This window comes from Gopherus evgoodei, chromosome 3, assembly GCF_007399415.2.
Source record: "Gopherus evgoodei ecotype Sinaloan lineage chromosome 3, rGopEvg1_v1.p, whole genome shotgun sequence".
Lineage (NCBI taxonomy): Eukaryota > Metazoa > Chordata > Testudines > Testudinidae > Gopherus > Gopherus evgoodei.
The window spans coordinates 56,653,806-56,673,244 of NC_044324.1; the positions used below are offsets into that span (position 1 = coordinate 56,653,806).

The 19,439-nt window shown below is 40.1% G+C and overlaps 1 pseudogene; it reads right to left on the minus strand.

Moving 5' to 3' along the window:
* Nucleotides 1-1,936: 1,936 nt before the first annotated feature.
* LOC115649368 overlaps nucleotides 1,937-19,439 on the minus strand; it is a 44,626-nt pseudogene continuing 27,123 nt past the window's right edge.

Consider the following 19,439-nt stretch of genomic DNA (forward strand, 5'->3'; position numbering starts at 1 on the left):
ATCAATTCCAGTTTGACTTCAATATCCTCCTCTTCCCTTCTCCAGTCAAAGGTGGGTGATGTCACTTGCAGGTCATAGCCTGCAACAGTTCCAGCACTGAAGCAAAAGCAATAAGGACTTGGGTGGGGGGGGAGGCAGTGTTCACTAGACACTACTCCTCCTCTACCATGGACTCGGATAGCTAAGTAATTTTATTCACAAAATATGAAAATTCCTCAAAGTGAGAAACACTGAACTCTGTTATTGGATACAAGGAACCTGTATTAGTCAAGTTGTTTGCCACCTGGAATGGTCCTGCTACTCTTTGCAGATGCTGTTGTGGAAGTGAAGATATGGTTTTTTTCTTCCTGAACAGGCATTGTATACAAAACTTCCATCACTGGTGCTCTAATTTTCCCCTCTTTCAGTCACAGGTCAGCTGAACACTATGGTTAACTATTAGGCTAAAGACAATGAAAAAATAGTTGAGGACAAAAACTGTGTAAAATGTCCTACCAAGCCATCTAGAAACTAGTTTGTTGGCACAAGAGTATTCATTCCAAAAGCCCTCTGAAATCCCACAGGATCCATTAGACTTTGAGGGTGGACCATCAGAACAAGTCCTTTGCTCCAAAAGCTTAGATATTCCCTGATCTCAAAAGAATGGAGATAATGCTTAATCTATGCACGTAGATGTGATCTCTACTCTTTACACTTTCAATCTGATCCTAACTACTGGATCTGGAGTTTAAGTATGGCTATAAATAGCCTGAGACAATCCCTTGGATGTATTCGAGGCCATGAAATCTGGAGTTCACTCACAAGACTTATCATGTGAGCACTAAAGTTTCCAAAAACACCATACTACAGTCAGCATATTATTATTAGGTCTTTGTACTGTGGTACTACGTAGAAATCCCCAGTTAGGGGTCAGGGCTCTATAGGTTTAATGCTGTACATACATAACAAGTATCAGAGGGGTAGCTGTGTTAGTCTGGATCTGTAAAAGCAGCAAAGAGTCCTGCGCCACCTTGTAGACTAACAGACGTATTGGAGCATGAGCTTTCGTGGGTGAATACCCACTTCATCGGATGCATGTCATGTTATGCATGTACATAACAAGACTGAGGCAGGGAGCAAAGAACTTATGATCCAAATACAAGCTAAAGCCAAGCTTCGTGATGCAGTGGAACTACACATAAACCAACAATAAGTTCTATCTTGGGACTCAAATAAAATATTGATACATGACAAAAAAATTTTGCAAAAACAGCATGAGAAGTAAATGACACTCTTCCTCCCCACTTTGAGTAAGCAAAAGCATATTACAGTCTGGGTAAAAGGTGAGTTCTGCCTGTTTAACTCTTTGCAAGATGGGATTTAGCCCCTGCTGCAAGTAGCAGCATGTCTTCCTCCTTTAATTAGTGCCTAAATTGCTTGATCATGAAGATATGCAATGGGTGGACTAGCTTATCATCAGCAGATGTCATAAATACTTAATGTAGAGCAGACTGATTTCAGCCTGCCAAATTCCGAGGAATGTATAAAGGCTTAAGAACCCTCATACAGGTCTCTGATCCTATATCTTTTCTTAGGATGGAAACACAGGTTGGCACCACAAGAGATAGACTTCCATAAAATTAAAACAATCATGTAACGTTTTTCAACTTTTATTATAAAAAGCATTTCCCAGGTACATTCAGAAAAGAAACAATTGTTTGGATGTCAAATATAAAACATGGCATTGCTTTATATTAATATATGTTGTACAACGTACTCAACATTTAAAAAGCAAATGCAGTATTTTAAAAACAAATATCCTCTATCTGAACAGGTGCCATTTAAATGAAATGGTTCACCACTTAGAATCATAGATTATTAGGGTTGGAAGGGACCTCAAGAGATCATCTGAGTCCAACCCCCTGCTCAAAGCAGGACCAATCCCCAAACGGCCCCCTCAAGGATTGAACTCACAACTCTGGGTTTAGCAGGCCAATGCTCAAACCACTGAGCTATCCCTCCCTTCCTTCTTAGGTAGGATTATCATGTTATTATTTTACACTAAAAATTCACAAAGTGAACTGGCTTCTAAATTAAACAGTAATTCATATGTATTTTTCAAAAGGTTTCAATTTTGAAAAGGGAGCAAACACGTACTTTGTTCAATTACACTTGTTTTCTTCCACATCAAAGGATTTCATGATGTTTCTCTCTGAAGTCTTCACTCACTTTGCTTGCCATACAAAAGAAGATGATGACTCACTTTGCTGATCTACATCATTTGGAAGATAAGGATCGCACCCTGTTTTACATATACCTGGAGGCCCTCTAAGTCCTGGGTATCCTCTCAAACCAGACTGTCCCATGTCCCCGTGGGCCAGGCTGACCTGGAAGTCCATTGAATGCTAGTCCACTTCTTCCATGTTCACCTTAAGAAAGGGGCAGTGAGTAAGAGAAATCAGGCAATTACAGTAATATAGGTTAGAGATGGAAAGGACCTGTGGTCTCCCTAGCCTCTCTCTCTTGCCTAGCTGGTGATCTGGCACCAGCAGTGATGTTGAGACTCCACCAACCCCCATTAAGCTATGATGCTCAAGACCTGAAAGTGTGGCTGGCCGTATGCAGGGTGGACAGGAAAGGTCATGTTAAGTAGACGTGTGCAGTTTGGCCTGACATGATACAGCCTTTATGGGAAGGTTCTTTATATGGATATTGGAAAGTATCCACGTAAATAATTTTGTCAGAAAAGCGGCATGATCTTTATTTGCTTTTGATTTAGAGAAAACCAATTATGTAGAATTTTCGCGATTTAAATAATCAGACTATGTTAATAGTCTACTCTAAAGTGTTTAATCTGCCATGACAGGCTGCAGTGCAAAATATAACCTATTTGGGCTTTACATGGTGCCTTTTATATACCTCTTCAGAGGTTTGCCCCAGTTTTGAAAGAATTGCACATATACAGGATCATATGAGCATCAATTCACAGGACACATCTCGTACATCCATACCACATTAAAGTGTTTACGAGAACCTACCATAAAACAGTATGTACTGTACAACATGAATGCAGAATATACTTAATATACTTATAGCAAGAAAGATTTCAAGAGCAAAAAGGAGTACCTCTTGGGCCCTGATTTCCTTCAAAGCCAGCAAATACAAAACCTTTGGGACCTCTATCTCCTTTGTCTCCATGTTCAGCTAAAATTTAAAAATAATTAAGTGTCTTTAAGTGACTACCATATTTGTCAACAGCAGCACTTTCACACTTGTGACTGCTGTGATTTATTCAAACAAATATTGCAAAAAAGATATTTTCCATTTTGAAAACATTTTACCTTTTGGTCATTGTTTTCCTGGGTCACCAACATCGCCATACAAGCCTTTAGGTCCATGTTCTCCATCAGCTCCATTTAACCCAGGTTTGCCCTATAGAAATGTTAAAAATATTACAGTACATGAAACTACTCTATATTTTTTTTGTGTTGTTGAATTCCAATCAGTACTATCAGATAAAATACTGTAACTATATAAAAATTAAAGGATTAGCTACACTGAAAGGAGAAGAGTCCAAATGTCACCTTAAAAATCAGAAGTATTTGACTTCAATAAACTTTCCTACTCTCCAACAATAAAACATTTAATTCAGTTCATAAATGAAGAAAGAACTAAGGGTTATTAGAAGTCTGCTATGAAAAAGTCATAGTAAAATGAAAAATCTGTAAAAAATAGAAAAAGCACAGTTCATTTTTACATAGGAAAATTCCTATTGTAGTTCATTATGCCCACCATAATAAGGCGAGAGCCAAGAATATTTGAACTAGATAAAGGTCATGTGGGGAGAAGGATTAAGGCATCCACAAAGGCCTCAATTTCTCTAGATCGAATAGTGTTTAAACTTGATTTTTACCAATCAAATCAGCTGACATGGCGCTGCTGACCACTGCTGAGTGGGCCATGGCACAAAGACAAATTGTTGTTTAATATTTTGTTGTATAGTTATGGATAAACACTGGTCCTAGTAGGGTTTACTCATTATTGAGTGGATGCTAAACACAACTTTCCTTTTCCATATCAGGCAGTCAGCAATGGTAAATATCATCTCATCTAACTCGTTACATTTGCTAGGGGAGAAAACCCAAAAGCTACTGAAAACAGGCTGCGTGTTTGGGAGGTATGTTTTACCCACCAATGCAGTTGGAAAACGTGAATATAAGAATTTCAGGAGGGGAAAGAAAGGTGTTCTATATGTAGGAGTGAAGTTGTAAGTAACTCTATATATCAACAATGAAGGGTGAATGGGGTATACTGAAAGGAGTTCAGAGGCAACTGAATGAAGTGGAAGAGCAAAGAGTGATTAGGCCAAAGAAATAAGATGGAACAAGGCTACAGAAAGATTTGAGAAACACTAGCCAGATCTTTAGTTGTATACTTTGCAGTAGAGAAGGTAAAAAACTGAGGCAACGTTGCCTGCTTGCAGCTTGGCACTGTACTCTGGGAGTTGGGGTCACCAGCCAGGAGAAAGTCAGCATTTAAAGATATTTGAAGGCATTAGTAAAATGTAAGTTTTAATTTGTTTATTATTTGTATATTACTTCTATTAGGTGATATTAACCTTTATCCAACATATTAACCTAAACTTTCACATTGAAACAAGCTTTTTTTTTTGGCCATGCTATTCCAATTTTGCATGCAGTATCTTGAGTCCATTCTGTTCAGAAAAGATTAATTTGTATATTTGTGGAAAAGGTCACTAAATATAGCTGTTCCCTGGCTTGATGTTTAACTTTAGGTTATGAAACTAAATCTCTCTTTTTTTTAGAATACTTCATACTGCAGACAGTCATTTGCATGTAATAATACAGATACCTAAAGAACCATGAAGATGAAAAGGAATAGCTCAGAAATATTACCAGGAAATCTTAAACTTTTAAAAGTTTCTTACCATGCTATTTTAGATTATGTGAAAGGGTATTGGCTGCAACACAATAATGAATGTGATAACTCTGAAAAATAAGAACTACTTAGGCAGTTACTCATGTGTTGTACTGTAGGTACTGGAAAATACTACTGCGCTGTACACAATGAAGTTATGGTTCCTCAAAGGTCAATATTTCATAGATTAGTGGGTAATGAATGCCATGGTTATGAGTCAGAATTTGCCTTTGGAGCTGTCAAACATCATGATAGCACTAAATAAAAAATCCTGTTTCATATCACTTTTTAGCAGCTTAATTACTTGTGAAAAAGGTCATTACATTATTGTTCAGCTTGTAATTGTATTAAATGTACTTGTCTGATACAGCTCCACTACACATTTCTTTAAGCTTAAGATAACACAGTTATGATCTCAGGTTTTTTTCCAACATGTTAATTTCCTCCATAGTAGTGTTGTACTTGTTGGAGGAAAACGGGTCTTCTCCTGAAGTCAATACCAAGCTCACATTGATTTCAATGGGAGCAGGATCAAGCACAATATTGCCACATGGAAAAATGTTTTCTATTTTTTCAATTCATGTGTTAACTTCATTTAATTATGTTTTCAGTGTTTCAATAACTGGTTAATTTTTTTTTAATGGCTTGTTTTTCTCCCCCTGTATAATTACTTCTTCTCCAGCATGTCCAGGCAAACCAACAGGTCCTGGAGGCCCCATGGGCACATCTCCATAAAGCGGGCACGTGCTGGCACATTTCCTCCCAACACTATTGGCAAACATTGACATTTGTTCTGAAACGATTCGTTTGCACACTTCTATCACATGAGCGGCTGGGAAAGGCAGCCCCTGCATGAGAAGAACATGAGAACAATCAGAGAAATAAAATATGCAGGAACAGTTCCATTAATAGCATAACTCGCTGAAACACCTCCTGGGTTTCCTGTAATTATCCATGTAACATTTGGCTGTGCTGTTCTTTGTCACTGTACAGCTAATTATATGATAACATTAAAAAAGATTATTTCCAAGCATATTAACAAATGAATCTTGTTAAACAATTATTTTACAAAATCAAGCCATTTTTACAAGAAAATGCCTGATGGACTAATTTAGTTTTTAAATAAAAATTTAGAACTACTGAGCCAACTTCATCCCTTCTATAATTTCACTAACACGAGGAATGAATTTGGCCGCCTTCTCCAATTCTGATCCTACTTACACATGTACAATCACATTTATTACAACATGTATGTAACTGTGAGCAGAATTTGATACACCATCTCACAACTTTGAATACTTAGTTTCTTATATAATATTTTAGATCAAAAGAAATGTAAGTCTTACAGGAGGTCCAACTGATCCAACATTTCCTGGTGAACCCTCATCTCCAGGAACACCCTGTTCTCCAGTTTGGCCTCAGGATCCAGTCTCTCCTGGTGGACCTCTTTTACCAATAGTGCCCTCTGGTCCTGTTGGTCCTTTGTCTCCAACCTAAAACAAAGATTTGACTTTGTTACACTTTGTAAGTAAAGATTTCTTAGAATGGTGTGTCATAAACAGATAGCTAAGGGTTAATGTCTCTTTCACCTGAAGCACCTGACCAGAGGACCAATCAGGAAACCGGATTTTTTTCAACTCTGGGTGGAGGGAAGTTTGTGTCTGAGTCTTTGTTTTCTTTCTGCCTGCTTTCTCTGAGCTTTGGAGAAGTATTTCTGCTTTCTAATCTTCTGTTTCCAAGTTGTGAGTACCAAAGAGTTTGTTTCTTTTGTATTTACATGAATATAGTGCTGGAATGCTTTGAATTGTATTCTTTTTGAATAAGGCTGTTTATTCATATTCTTTTAAGCAAATGACCCTGTATTTGTCACCTTAATACAGAGAGACCATTTGTATGTATTTTCTTTCTTTTTTATATAAAGCTTTCTTTTAAGACCTGTTGGAGTTTTCTTTAGTGGGGAACTTCAGGGAATTGGGTCTGCAGCTCATCAGGAAATTGGTGGGAGGAAGAAGTCAGGGGGAAGTCTGATTTTGCATTCCCTCTGGGTGAAGAGGAAAGTGCTTTTGTTTCCAGGATTGGAATTACAGAGGGTGGACTCCTTCTGCTTAGATTCACGGAGGTTGCTTCTGTGTATCTCTCCAGGAGCACCTGGAGGGGGGAAGGGAAAAAGGAGTATTTCCCTTTGTTATGAGACTCAAGGGATTTGGGTCTTGGGGTCCCCAGGGAAGGTTTTTCAGGGGGACCAGAGTGCCCCAAAACACTCAAATTTTTTGGGTGGTGGCAGCAAGTACCAGGTCCAAGCTGGTAACTAAGCTTGGAGGTTTTCATGCTAATCCCCATATTTTGGACGCTAAGGTCCAAATCTGGGACTAAGGTTTGACATGGTGTTTGAGCAATTATGATTTGCTCTTGTTGGCTTTAAGTTCAAATACCATACACCTTTGATGAGTGCAGTACAAGTATCCTAAGATAAAGACAGAACAGCAAGGGGGTAAAAGGTGTTTTTACTTACATTTCCTTTTGGTCCTTTAATTCCTTTTTCTCCCTTTAAATATAAATACAAATACTATTTTTGGCACTGAAATTCATACAATAATATTTCCCATTGCTTTGTTTGCTATCCTTGTGTAGAAGTAAGAATGTTAATACCTTACAATTATGCAGCATTTTTCATCCAGATCCAAAACACAGTTGCAAATTACAAACTAGGAGTTCGAGGGGTCTTTGGGCATATCATTCAAAACTTCTGTTCATAGAATATATATTCATATAAGGCCAAATCCTCAGCCCAGCATCCACCTGTCTTTGACCCAAGTTTGCATAGCAGCTGTTGAGACACTGTTGAGATTACTTCTACTGTATGGCCCAGATTTTTAGGCATTATGGCATTCTGTGTTGCACTGCCTAATTGATATAGGGATTTTCTCATTTTCAAAAGAGATTTAGGAATTTAGGAGCCAAGATCTTGAGCTCTGACATGCCTTAATCCCAGGGGCGGCTTTAGGTATTTTGCCTCCCGTCCCTGCAGGAGGTCCCCAGTCCCGTGGATTCGGCGGCAGCTTGTGGGAGGTCCACTGATGCCGTGGGACCAGCGGACCCTCCACAGGCATACCAAAGGAAGGCATGCCGCCCTCGCAGTGACCGGCAGAGCACCCCCGTGGCTTGCCATCCCAGGCATGCGCTTGGTGTGCTGGTGCCTGGAGCCGCCCCTGCTTAATCCCTTTTGAAAATGAGATTTAGTCTCTTAAAACAGTTAAGCATTGCAATACTGAGTACAGCAACAGCTAATACCTTTAAAAATCTGGGCCTCTATCTGATTGTTTATTGAAATGTAATATTCAGTCTACACTGTACTGACTAGCTACGTAGGTCATTCAGGGGATTGAAACAAAGCCATCACATTTATATAACAGAGCAAATTGTGCAGTTTACAAACCAGTATACAATTCAAAAAAATCACCACTGGTGAATATTCAAAAACACAGGCTAAACATTTGTGTTTCATGAACACTTGCACTAGTAAAGCTTGTTTGCTTGAATGCTTGTGGAAAGTGAATGTGGAAGTGCTGTAAATAGGGTTGAAGAATTTTCACTGCAATATCCACTTGGTTCTGCATGGGACATTTAGGCCAATATTCTCAAATTTTGAGTGTCCAACATTAGGCACCTAAATAAAAGGCCACATTTTCAGTGAGGCTGAGCACTGCACTCTCACCGGCGTCAACGGCAAACCAACACATCAGTAACTAATATTTGTTGCTTGCAAGATTCTTCCTTTAATTTTACTTACCAGTGCAAAGTTCCACATACCATAAAAACAGTAAATGTCAAAAGCTATGGTGTTGCTAATATCTATAGGAAACTAATATGAGTGTGTAAAACTATAACAATGCCAAGACTGTGAACAATGTAATATTCAATTACACATACACCTCTACGCCAATATGATGCAACCAGATATAACACAAATTCAGATATAACACGGTAAAGTAGTGCTCTAGGGGGCAGGACTGTGTGCTCCGGTGGATCAAAGCAAGTTCGATATAACGTGGTTTCACCTATAACACGGTAAGATTTTTCGGCTCCCGAAGACAGCGTTATATCGGGGTAGAGGTGTATGTCATATATTACTGTACCTTGTCACCTTCTTGACCCTTTATGCCTGGAACACCAACATTGCCCTGCACAGAGAAAGAAACCCCAAACAAATATTATAATTATATTTTTTTAAGAATAGTCACAACAAGACTCAATGCTTATATTCATTTTTTGTGAGCATTATCAAAAGCTTAATAACCTCACCACTTTTCATTCCAAATACTAAGTGCACTTCTTCAACCTGGTCTATGCTAATAAATGACAGTAATATCACTCTCATTCCTGGTACACTGCAATGTCTTCATAACATGTTAATAAATAATATCTCTCTCTTTTCAGCAGCAGATCTCAAAGCACTTTACAAAGGAGATCAGTACAATTATCTCCATTTTACAGATGGGAAAACTTACAACCAGAGGGTGAAGGGACTTGCTTATGGTCACTCAGGAGACCCCTGGGAACAGAATACATATCTCCAGAGTCCCAGTTCCGTATCCACTAGATGACACCAGTGGTTCTGGGGGGCCATGGACAGGTTTCAGGGGGTCCACCAAGCATGGCCGGCATTATACTCAGGGCTCCAAACCCCATCACCTAAGGCTGAAGCCAAAGATTGAACAACTGAGCATCACAGTGCTCCCTGTGGCATGGGGCCCTGCTTGCTACCCCCTAACTCTGGCTTTTATATGCAGAAAAACAGTTGTTGTGGCACAGCTGGGCCATGGAGTTTTTATAGCATGTTAAGAAAGAAAAAAGTTTGAGAAACCCTGGACTAGACCATTCTGGTATCTCAGCAGGGGTCTCTTCTTTTCAAATGACTGATATTCAGCGCCGATAAGGTGATTAGCAGCCTTTAGACTCTATTAAGGGGCCTGCTGAATGCTCAGTGGTTGCAGAGCCAGCATAGTACCATTTGTATAGTTAAGGTAAAGAACCACAGAAGATTAAGGTTGGAAGAGACCTCAGGATGTCATCTAGTCCCTGCTCAAAGCAGGACCAATCCCCAACTAAATCATCCCAGCCAGGGCATTGTCTGGCCTTAAAAACCTCTAAGGATGGAGATTCCACCACCTCCCTAAGTAACCCATTCCAGTGCTTCACCACCCTCCTAGTGAAATAGTTTTTTCCAATATCCAACCTAGAGCTCCCCCATTGCTCCTTGTTCTGTCGTCTGCCACCACTGAGAAGAGCCTAGATCCATCTTTGGAACCCTCCTTCAGGTAATTGAAAGCTGCTATCTAGCATGAGTAACAGTTGCAGAATAAGACCCCATATTATTAAGATACATTTTACTGCTACTAATTGCTATTTAAGAAAATAATAGAAATTCTTTTTTTTTTAGAAAAAAAGCTAAATTATATATAAAAAAAGAACATATCAGAAGCTACTTGCTACTTTTCATCTCAGATTATTTTAATTTAAAATTCATTATACCTAGACTTGTAAGGATTAGATTTTTATCAGTAAATGACAGTTTCCCATACGCACATAAACTGAAGAAAAAATATTTCCATTGATAATAATCAAACATTAACAGATAGATAAAGTAAGTAAAATATTGCTTAAGAACTTATTAGAGTTTGATTTAAGGATATACACTGTTTACTTGATATATTTTGACGTGATGTTGACAATTTGTTTTTTAATGGTTATAAAGTTTTACCTTTTTGAATCTCATTGTCTACTGTCATTAAATAAGTATTGTCTCCCCCCACTAGTTTCCTGCAACTCCGAAAATTTAAAAAGATGAAAATAGAAAAAAATGCTTAAAAATGAACATAGAAATTATCTGTTGAAATTATAAAAAAATATAAATTGAATTCTGCCAAGTTTAATTAGATTGTATATGTAATCTATGTTTGAGCCACCAGCTCAGGTTCTTAGCTACCTCTTAACACATTTTTGCTCAGTTCTCAACTAGCCTTCATTCAGTGCATGCGCAAAATTTTCACATTCATGCTGCACTCATTTGTGTATATAAAACTCACATATTTTGTGTGCACAGCAGAACATTATACATTCAGTTACCTGATTTTACAGTAAATATACAGTTTTCCGTGGACACAACACTGCGGTCATCTGAAAATTAAAACCTTTATCTCTTTGTCATTCAAATAGAAATAGAATAGGTTTGCCAGTTATTAAGAGCCAGGCAGAACCTGGCTCTTACAGAGTTATTCAATGAGGGAAGGAAGGAGCTTTCCCCCCTGTCTGCAAGGCACAAAGGCTGCCCCATCCTTTCTCCACAGAGGCAATGACAGCCCAAAGGAGGTAGGAAGGGAAGAGGTGGGAATAAGGCAGTGCTACTGCTCTAGACCTATGCCTGTGGGAAAGTAAGTCAGACCCCACAATGAGGAGAGTAGCAAACACACCGCCTGCTCTGTCTGGATGCTGAGAGGTGCTCCAGGAAACATTATGTTCCCCTAAAGCAAAATTCATTCCACCACCCACACTGCTCTTTTCTCTGGGTTGCTCCTAAGCAGCACAATGTAGCTTTAATGAGGAGCCTTTTAATGTTCAGATCATACTTTCTCCAACCCTAATACAAGGATGTGTTTCAAATTCCCCCCCCCAAAAAAAAAAAAAAAAAGGTTGTGCATATTATCAGTTATAATTTTTGCTACACCCACATGCATTTAAAGTTAAAATTTGGACAAGTTTCCAGTAGCCTGTAATCTTTTTCCACATCTGTTTACCTCATTGAAAGGAAGTTCTCCTTTACTGTAACCATAATCAGCCCTGTGCTTACTGTGCAACCTTAAGAATCAAACTAGAAGTGTTTACTCCTGAAATAAAAAGCAAGATTTCCAGTAAAAGAGTTTCATAAAGGTACCTTCAATCCACGAGTTCCTGGTAGCCCAATATGACCCTGAAGAGAGCAGGGAAAGAAAATGACAACTGTCAAGCAGCAGGGGCAGCTCTAGGTATTTTGCCACCCCAAGTACAGCAGGCAGGCTGTCTTCGACTTGCCTGCGGAAGGTTCCCGGTCCCGTGGATTCAGCAGCAGCCTGCAGGAGGTCTGCCGAGGGACTAGCAGACCCTCCTCAGGCATGCTGCCGAAGGCAAGCTGCCTGCCACCCTCACTGCGACTGGCAGAGCGCCCCCAGTGGCTTGCCGCCCCAGGCACACGCTTGGCGTGCTGGTGCCTGGAGTCACCTCTGTCAACCAGTATATAGACAATCATTCACATACAATTAGGACCTGAATCCACTGCCCATTCAAGTCAATGGAAAGACTCCCATCAGTTTCAGTGGGTGGTAAATCACGGCCATGGTTACTAACAATGAAACTTACAGTAGCTCCAGGGGGACCAGCGAAGCCAGGCCTACCAGGAATTCCTGCAATCCCTTTTGAACCAGTATCACCCTGTCCAGGAAACATTGAATCATTAAAAATAAATTCACCCACCTTGATCACATGCTTATTGCTTTATATTATCACGAATTTAAAAAGGAAGAGAAACTAAAAAGTCCAGGTATACAAGTTTAGATATATTTCTGCCAGTATTTGTTTGCTTTGTTTAGATAAAGGGATTTCTGTGATACTCATCACAATGAGAACCAGTCTGCAAAAAACGACCAGCATTTTCTTCTGTCTGTTAGGTAACCAGAGTGCAAGCAATTCAAACAGGGATGTCCCAGAGTGTAGTTTTTCAGAGCCCGATGGCCAGCTCCTTCTTGATCTCCAACCTAAGGTGATGTGTGTCTGCTCAAATCTCTGGGTAAACAGAACTGGAAAGATTGTGTGTGTCTGTTTGTGTCTATATCTGTGCCCGTGCACAGATATATTTTATAATATACACTCTCAAACACAACATATAAAATGTGGTTGTATCTAGCATCCTCTTCAAAAGTCCAGTCCGTTTGCTACTCTTTATACTCTATGATTCTGTCCAGCAATTTTAACTAATAGGAATTAATCTATTTATGTTACTATAATAGCATTTTCACTATCATGATCCTGTTAATGTTTATCTCTAATAATCAGCACAGACTTCTTTAATTAAGCCCTCTATTAAAGACCGATATCTCCTCTTTATGTGTTATTCAGAACATAGTTTGCCCATGTTTAATAATAAAGTTAAATGTTAAGCTGGACAGAGTCTAGTACTAAAATGTGCATCTGGAAAGTTATTGTCACACTGATTTATGTCTTTTGTTAAATTATCTTTAATAATAAAAAGAAATAGTTATTTCAGGGAGGCAAACTAGACATGGGAGACCAGAGACCAAAATTAATTCATAGATAAAAAGATCCAATTTATGATTGTTGCTTTTTTGCCATGTTTAAAAATTTACAGCAATTTTACCAGCTGTTCTAACTTACTCTTCTTGTGAAATCAACACCACCACACACTGGATGAATATATTCTCCAGTCTTGGGTCTTCCTCAAGCCACTACTGTTACAGATGCCAACCCTATCACAACCATTGCAGGATTGCAATCCGTTACCATGGGCAGCAGCAGAATACCTCCTAGCCTCTCCCACACACACACATGCTATATTCTTCTGCATGTGTCTTTCTGATTTTAACTCCTGGCAATTATTACTTTGGGACTGTCATAAACAGATAGTTAAGGGTTAATGTCTCTTTTACCTGTAAAGGGCTAACAAACAGGGAACCAAAAACACCTGACCAGAGGATCAAGCAGAAAACAAGATTCTTTCAAATCTCGGTGCAGGGAAGCCTTTGTCTGTGTTTTTTGGGTTTTGCTTTGTTCTCTCTGGGTCCTGAAAGGGACTAGACGTGCAGCCAGGTTTCTTGCCAATCTCCCTGCTACAGTCTCTTATATTTTCAGAATAGTGAGTATTAAGTAGAAAGGCAGTTATAATCTTTTGATTGTTTTCTGTATTTGCAAATGTGTAGTTTGCTGGAAGTATTTTAAATTATATTTTGCTGGGGGGGGGCTTCTCTCTAGTGTCTATAAGCTGAAAGACCCTGTAACTTTTACCATCTAAATTACAGAGACAACTTTTACTTTTTTCTTTCTTTTTATTAAAAGTTTTGCTTTTTAAGACCTGTTTGATTTTTTCCCCTTGTTAAGGCTCAAGGGAATTGAGTCTGTACTTAACAGGGAAGGAGAAAGAAGGGGAGAAGTGTGGAATCCCTTTGTTTTAGATTCACGGAGCTTGAATCTGACTCTCTCTCCAGGATAGCCCAGGGAGGGAAAGCCTGAGAAGGAGAGAGAAGGAGGAGAACAAAACCTGATTTCTCTGTGTTGTGATTCAAGGAGTTTGAATCACGGTGATCTCCTAGTGTACCCAGGGTGGGAAAGATCTGGGAGGAAGAAAGGAGAAGGGAGGGGGAAATGGTTTATTCCCCTTTGTTGTAAGACTCAAGGAATTTGGGTCTTGGGGTCCCCAGGGAAGGTTTTTGGGGGGACCAGAGTGCCCCAAAACACTATAATGTTTTGGGTGGTGGCAGCGTATCAGATCTAAGCAGGTAATTAAGCTTAGAGGAATTCATGCTGGTACCCCAACTTTTGGACTCTAAGGTTCAGACTGGGGATAGTATACCATGACAGGGACAGATCCTCAGGTGGTGTAAATCGTCATAGCTCCATTGACTTTAACTGAGCTATGACAGCTTGCGCAAGTTGAGGATCTGGGCCCCGTTGTTGAGTTTGCAGAATGTAGATTGGAGAGCTGGTACCTTTTGGACAGCCCACACAATTGCTCTCCATTTCCTGAGTGATCAGAGGATTGTTCTGCCATTTCCTCTGGTACAATCAGTGGTTATTCATGTGATTTCTGTTTTTAAAATCTATTACTTAAACCACATCCAGCCTGGTAAATGAGTGACCTTCAAGAGCTCCAGAGTTGGGTCTGAGCTACTGGGTTTGGATATTTATCCAAGACATTTCCAAGTTTACCCAAACCTCATTGACGTGAAAGCTGAGCTGGAAATATACTGAGAACAGATTTGCATGTCTAAGCAAGGCTGGGTTCTTTCCTAGCTAACTGATTAGTCACCTGGGAAAGTTTCAGAGGGGCTATATGGGCTGCAGATTAACTTCTATCTGATAGTTCTCTTACAGAGAAAGAGTTGTCAGTCAGATAGATACAAGGATGCTGTTAGCAGTCTGAAGAATCCTTCCTCCTCATCATCCCTGCAAATGGTGTTTGTGGTAGACGAACGACAGGATCCTTCTTCCCCTGAGAGAGCCCAGCCCCAACCACAAGAAGGTGTGCTGTTTTGTTACTTTTTTAAAGAACCCACCAAGGAGAGGGATCTCTCTCTCTTTCTTACATTCTTCCCTATAACAGGACCCCTAGAATCATAGCAACTTTTGCCCTCTGCACAGCCCCAACAGTTAGGAGAGAGGAACTCAACTATTGTCTAGGACTAGTTATGGAACAGGGAATTTATTTATATGTACAGACTACACCCACATACCTTTGCTTCTACAGACAATTAGCCTGGTGAGTCTCATTTGCTTCTGTCTTTACATATTGAGGCCAGGAGCCGAAATCCAAATCCTTATTGCCCTGGTCAAGCAAGTAGTCCAGTTAACTTCTATGGAACTACTTGTGTGAATAAAGGCAAACTGGAATCAGCCCTGGGTCACCAATCTGAATGAGTAACAGCTCCCACATATAGCTCCCAAATGCTGCCTTCTGATACATGTGTGTCCCAGAAAGCCATGTCACTGAGCAACTAGACCGGGCTCCTCACAAAGAGAATGATATTTACTGTTCTTCCCCAAGGGCCTTTAGGACCTGCTTCTCCTAGAAATCCTCTCTTTCCCTACATAAGGGTAAAATAGATTATTTTAATCTACATAAAAAAGTATAAATACATTAATAATAGATAGTTGAGGGGATAAATTCAGATTTTAAAAACTCTACCTTTAAACCCAAAGTACCTTGACCACCCTCTGGCCCTTGAGATCCTTGATAGGCCTAAAGAAAATGCAGCAATTAAGACAAAGAGGTTCGGTTTTAAGATTACATAAACAAAATACTGGTTACTTCATAATTTCACACCCCATTTACCTCTATACCAGGATTCCCCTCTCGCCCAGGCAATCCAGGGTCTCCACGTATTCCCTGTAAATTTACAAAATCCCATCAAGTAAACATACAAAAAGAGATTGTGCAGTTTAGCAAGATGGAAAAATTAGGCTTATTCATACGATACCTTTGGACCAGGTGTACCTTTCCTTCCTCGAGATCCAGTAAAACCCTAGATAAACAATTAATGCATTGTTTTTATTAGATTTTTAAAAAAACCACAAAGGCCAACTGTGGTCTTTATAACTGTGACAGTATACAAGCAGGTATAGGTATCTAGTATCTGAGAAACCAATGAAATTCTGGCAGGGCATGGCTGTTTAATCCTATTTTCTCCATTTTTTAAATATCAGCCATATATATATATATAATATAATGTATTTGGCTTACTTAATAATAGTATAACATCATAATATTTTCCTTGTACAATAAACTAGCACATATTCAGTGTCAATAGCCCAATTACTGCATTCTAAGGTTTCATAATTAAAGGCCCTATTCTGTAAATACATTAAATGGGGATAGTGATTATTATTATGTGATTAGATGGTGCCTTTAGGCACAGCTCTGAGTATGGGATGTGGCTAGTTGCACCATCTTGCTGGATTCCAGCAACTCTGGAAGGCACTGTGTCTCAGACACACCTCGAGGGCACAGTTCTTCTGTTACTGCTTTCTTATACTGGGGAAATGAGAGATTAAGGGTATGTCTATGCTACCCGCCAGATCGGCGGGCAGCAATCGATCAAGTGGGGGTTGATTTATCATGTCTGGGGGGGAGCAGCAGCAGTCGACTCACTGCAGTGAAGACACTGAGGTGCATAGATCTAAGTACTCCGACTTCAGCTACGTAATTCACGTAGCTGAAGTTGCGCAGCTTAGATCGACGCCTCCCTCCCTCCAGTGTAGACCAGGCCTAAGAAGAGTAATCTACTACAGTCCTTTACAGATAACAGCACATTTCCTGCTGCCCATGTACAGCCAACTCCACTGACTGGTTCATAGAAAGGTAGTGCCAGACATCTTAATTGTACCATATCAAGTGCTAGGTTCCAAATGAAAGTAGATTCTGTCTCCTAACCCCACTGCACCACAGGGAAGGGTGCAAGCAGAGAAGATTTTCCTTGAAAGCTTTGGGACTCTTGGTTCCCTTCTTCTCTCCAGAAACCAGACAGAGGTTCTGAGGGAAGGAGTCCAGGAACCAACTGAGTTTATGGGGAGGAGTGATCAGAGGCAAACAGGCTGAGCTCTGGATATGTGGAGTACTGACGAGTTGAGCTGGATCTCAGCAATGGTAGGAAAGCAGCCATTAGTGGGCTATTACTTCACTTCCCACATGGGTGAGCAGGGATAGGCAGGTAGAGGAATAGAGTGGGTGGAGCTGAGCTGGCCAAAAGGAGAAAGTACCTGTACCAGGAAAAACATTGGTGCATCGTATTTCCCCACAGAACAAGGAGAAAGCAGGGACTTAATGGTGCAGCTTTCAGAGACAGAACAAGAACATGCTGCCCCTTAGTCAAGCTGGTCAAGTTGTCAATCCAACCCCATATGGGAAGCTTCAGTACTGAACTTCGGTCTTTCAAACACTAATACAAAGCCATGGTTGAGAAAAGTTAGTGGCAAATTCATCCCAATGGAGCTCTACTGAAGCCAATTAAAAAATCTGGCCCTAATTGTTTTAGAGTTTGTTTGCCTAAAAGCAACAACCCATACATAACACCTCTGCCCTGTAAATGTTTTCTGCTCCCTCTATCCCTAGTCATTCTTTCCACTCGTTTTTCAAAATGTATTTTTCTATTACTATTTAGGGCACAATCCTATTTAACTCAATGGGTTTTTTGACACTGATATCCATGGGAGCAGGGTGACTGTCCCCTTTAAAAGTATATGGAGGCCAGCCACACCCGTACCATAATTAATTAGTTGCTTCACAGCCTGTAGCATGCTGATGCATCCAGACCAGCAATCCCAAGACAAAGGAAATCGGAGCAAGACATGCAGGTGGTCAATCAAAATGTATAACCATGGAACAGTTAAGTCAGCAACAGCCGGAACAAATTACAATCGCAGGCCAAATGGCAGATATGTAGCAACAGGTCCTGAGTAACCATACACATACACACACAACATTATGTCCACACATACAAGAACACTGAACTGAGTTCAGGGAGCAGGAATCAGGAAAAAAATAGGAACAGGAAGCAGGAAACAATAAGCAGGAAGCACACATACACACACACCCCAGTCAACACAATTTCCTTCTTTTTTCCCCAACGTTCAACAGCACCTTGCTGGTAACTAGGGGTGGTCCCAGGGCCATAGGTTATACCTCTGATTCAATGCAGGGGGTGGACGCTGTTGCTCTGGTGCAACTTTCCCATATAACATCATCATACACAGAAAAAGAGTGTCCTCTTCCCTATCTGTTTCCCTTTCAATACACAGTCTATCTCGCTGGTTAACAACATGTTCTCCATGTGATAAATGTGCTTGCCACTCTCTGCACCCTTCAGCCTCCAAGATCATGCCACAAACATCAAAAATTCTTCCAGTCCTCATCTAACATATGATGCTTATCCAGGATAGAATGCTTGGAGTCTTGCACAGATGGGCTTGTTAAAACTCATATATTTCCTAGACCCATCAGTTGGCTCTGAAGGGCAGAATGAAACTTTTCCATCAGCAGAGGCAACCTGGTCCTCATAGGTTGGCTGAAGAGCCAATAGATAAGGTTTTCTCCAGTACTTTCATGAGGTGTACACCCAATATCACATAGGCTATGACTCAATGCAATAGAGAGGGATGTATCTGGACATTCCTCCAGTATACAAGCTCCATATTTCTTCAGAGTCCCATGCAATCTCTCCACTATCCCATTTCCTTGGGGATGGTACACAGCAGGTTTATAATGTATTTTAATAATATTCCTCAGAAAACCTTCAAACCATCTGGATACAAAAGGTGTCCTATTATCTGAAACAAGGCTCTCTGGCAGGCCAAACATTGCATATAAAATGATTAGGCAAGAAATGAGCTCCTTTCATGTGTCTTGTGAAATTATGAATGCAAATAGATAAAGTGAGCAATAATCTATAACAGTGAATAGAGTATAGCCATGGGAACTGTGCCTAGGTCCCTACTGCATGCATCAGCCTGAGTCACTACAGACTTCCTTGGATCAAAACAAGCATGGGATTGGATCCCAAAGAGGACTTGATGCAGGGTTTCAAAACCCTGCTTTGTCTCTTTAGTCCAAACCAACTGGCCGCAAACTAAAACGTGGCAAAACATGGCAACCTCTATATTGAGCTAGGCCAAGGAATGAACATAAACTGCTACTATCAGTGGTAAGCAAATGATAGCAAAACAACAGCACGGAGCCATTCAGATGTTGGTTTCATACCATCGAC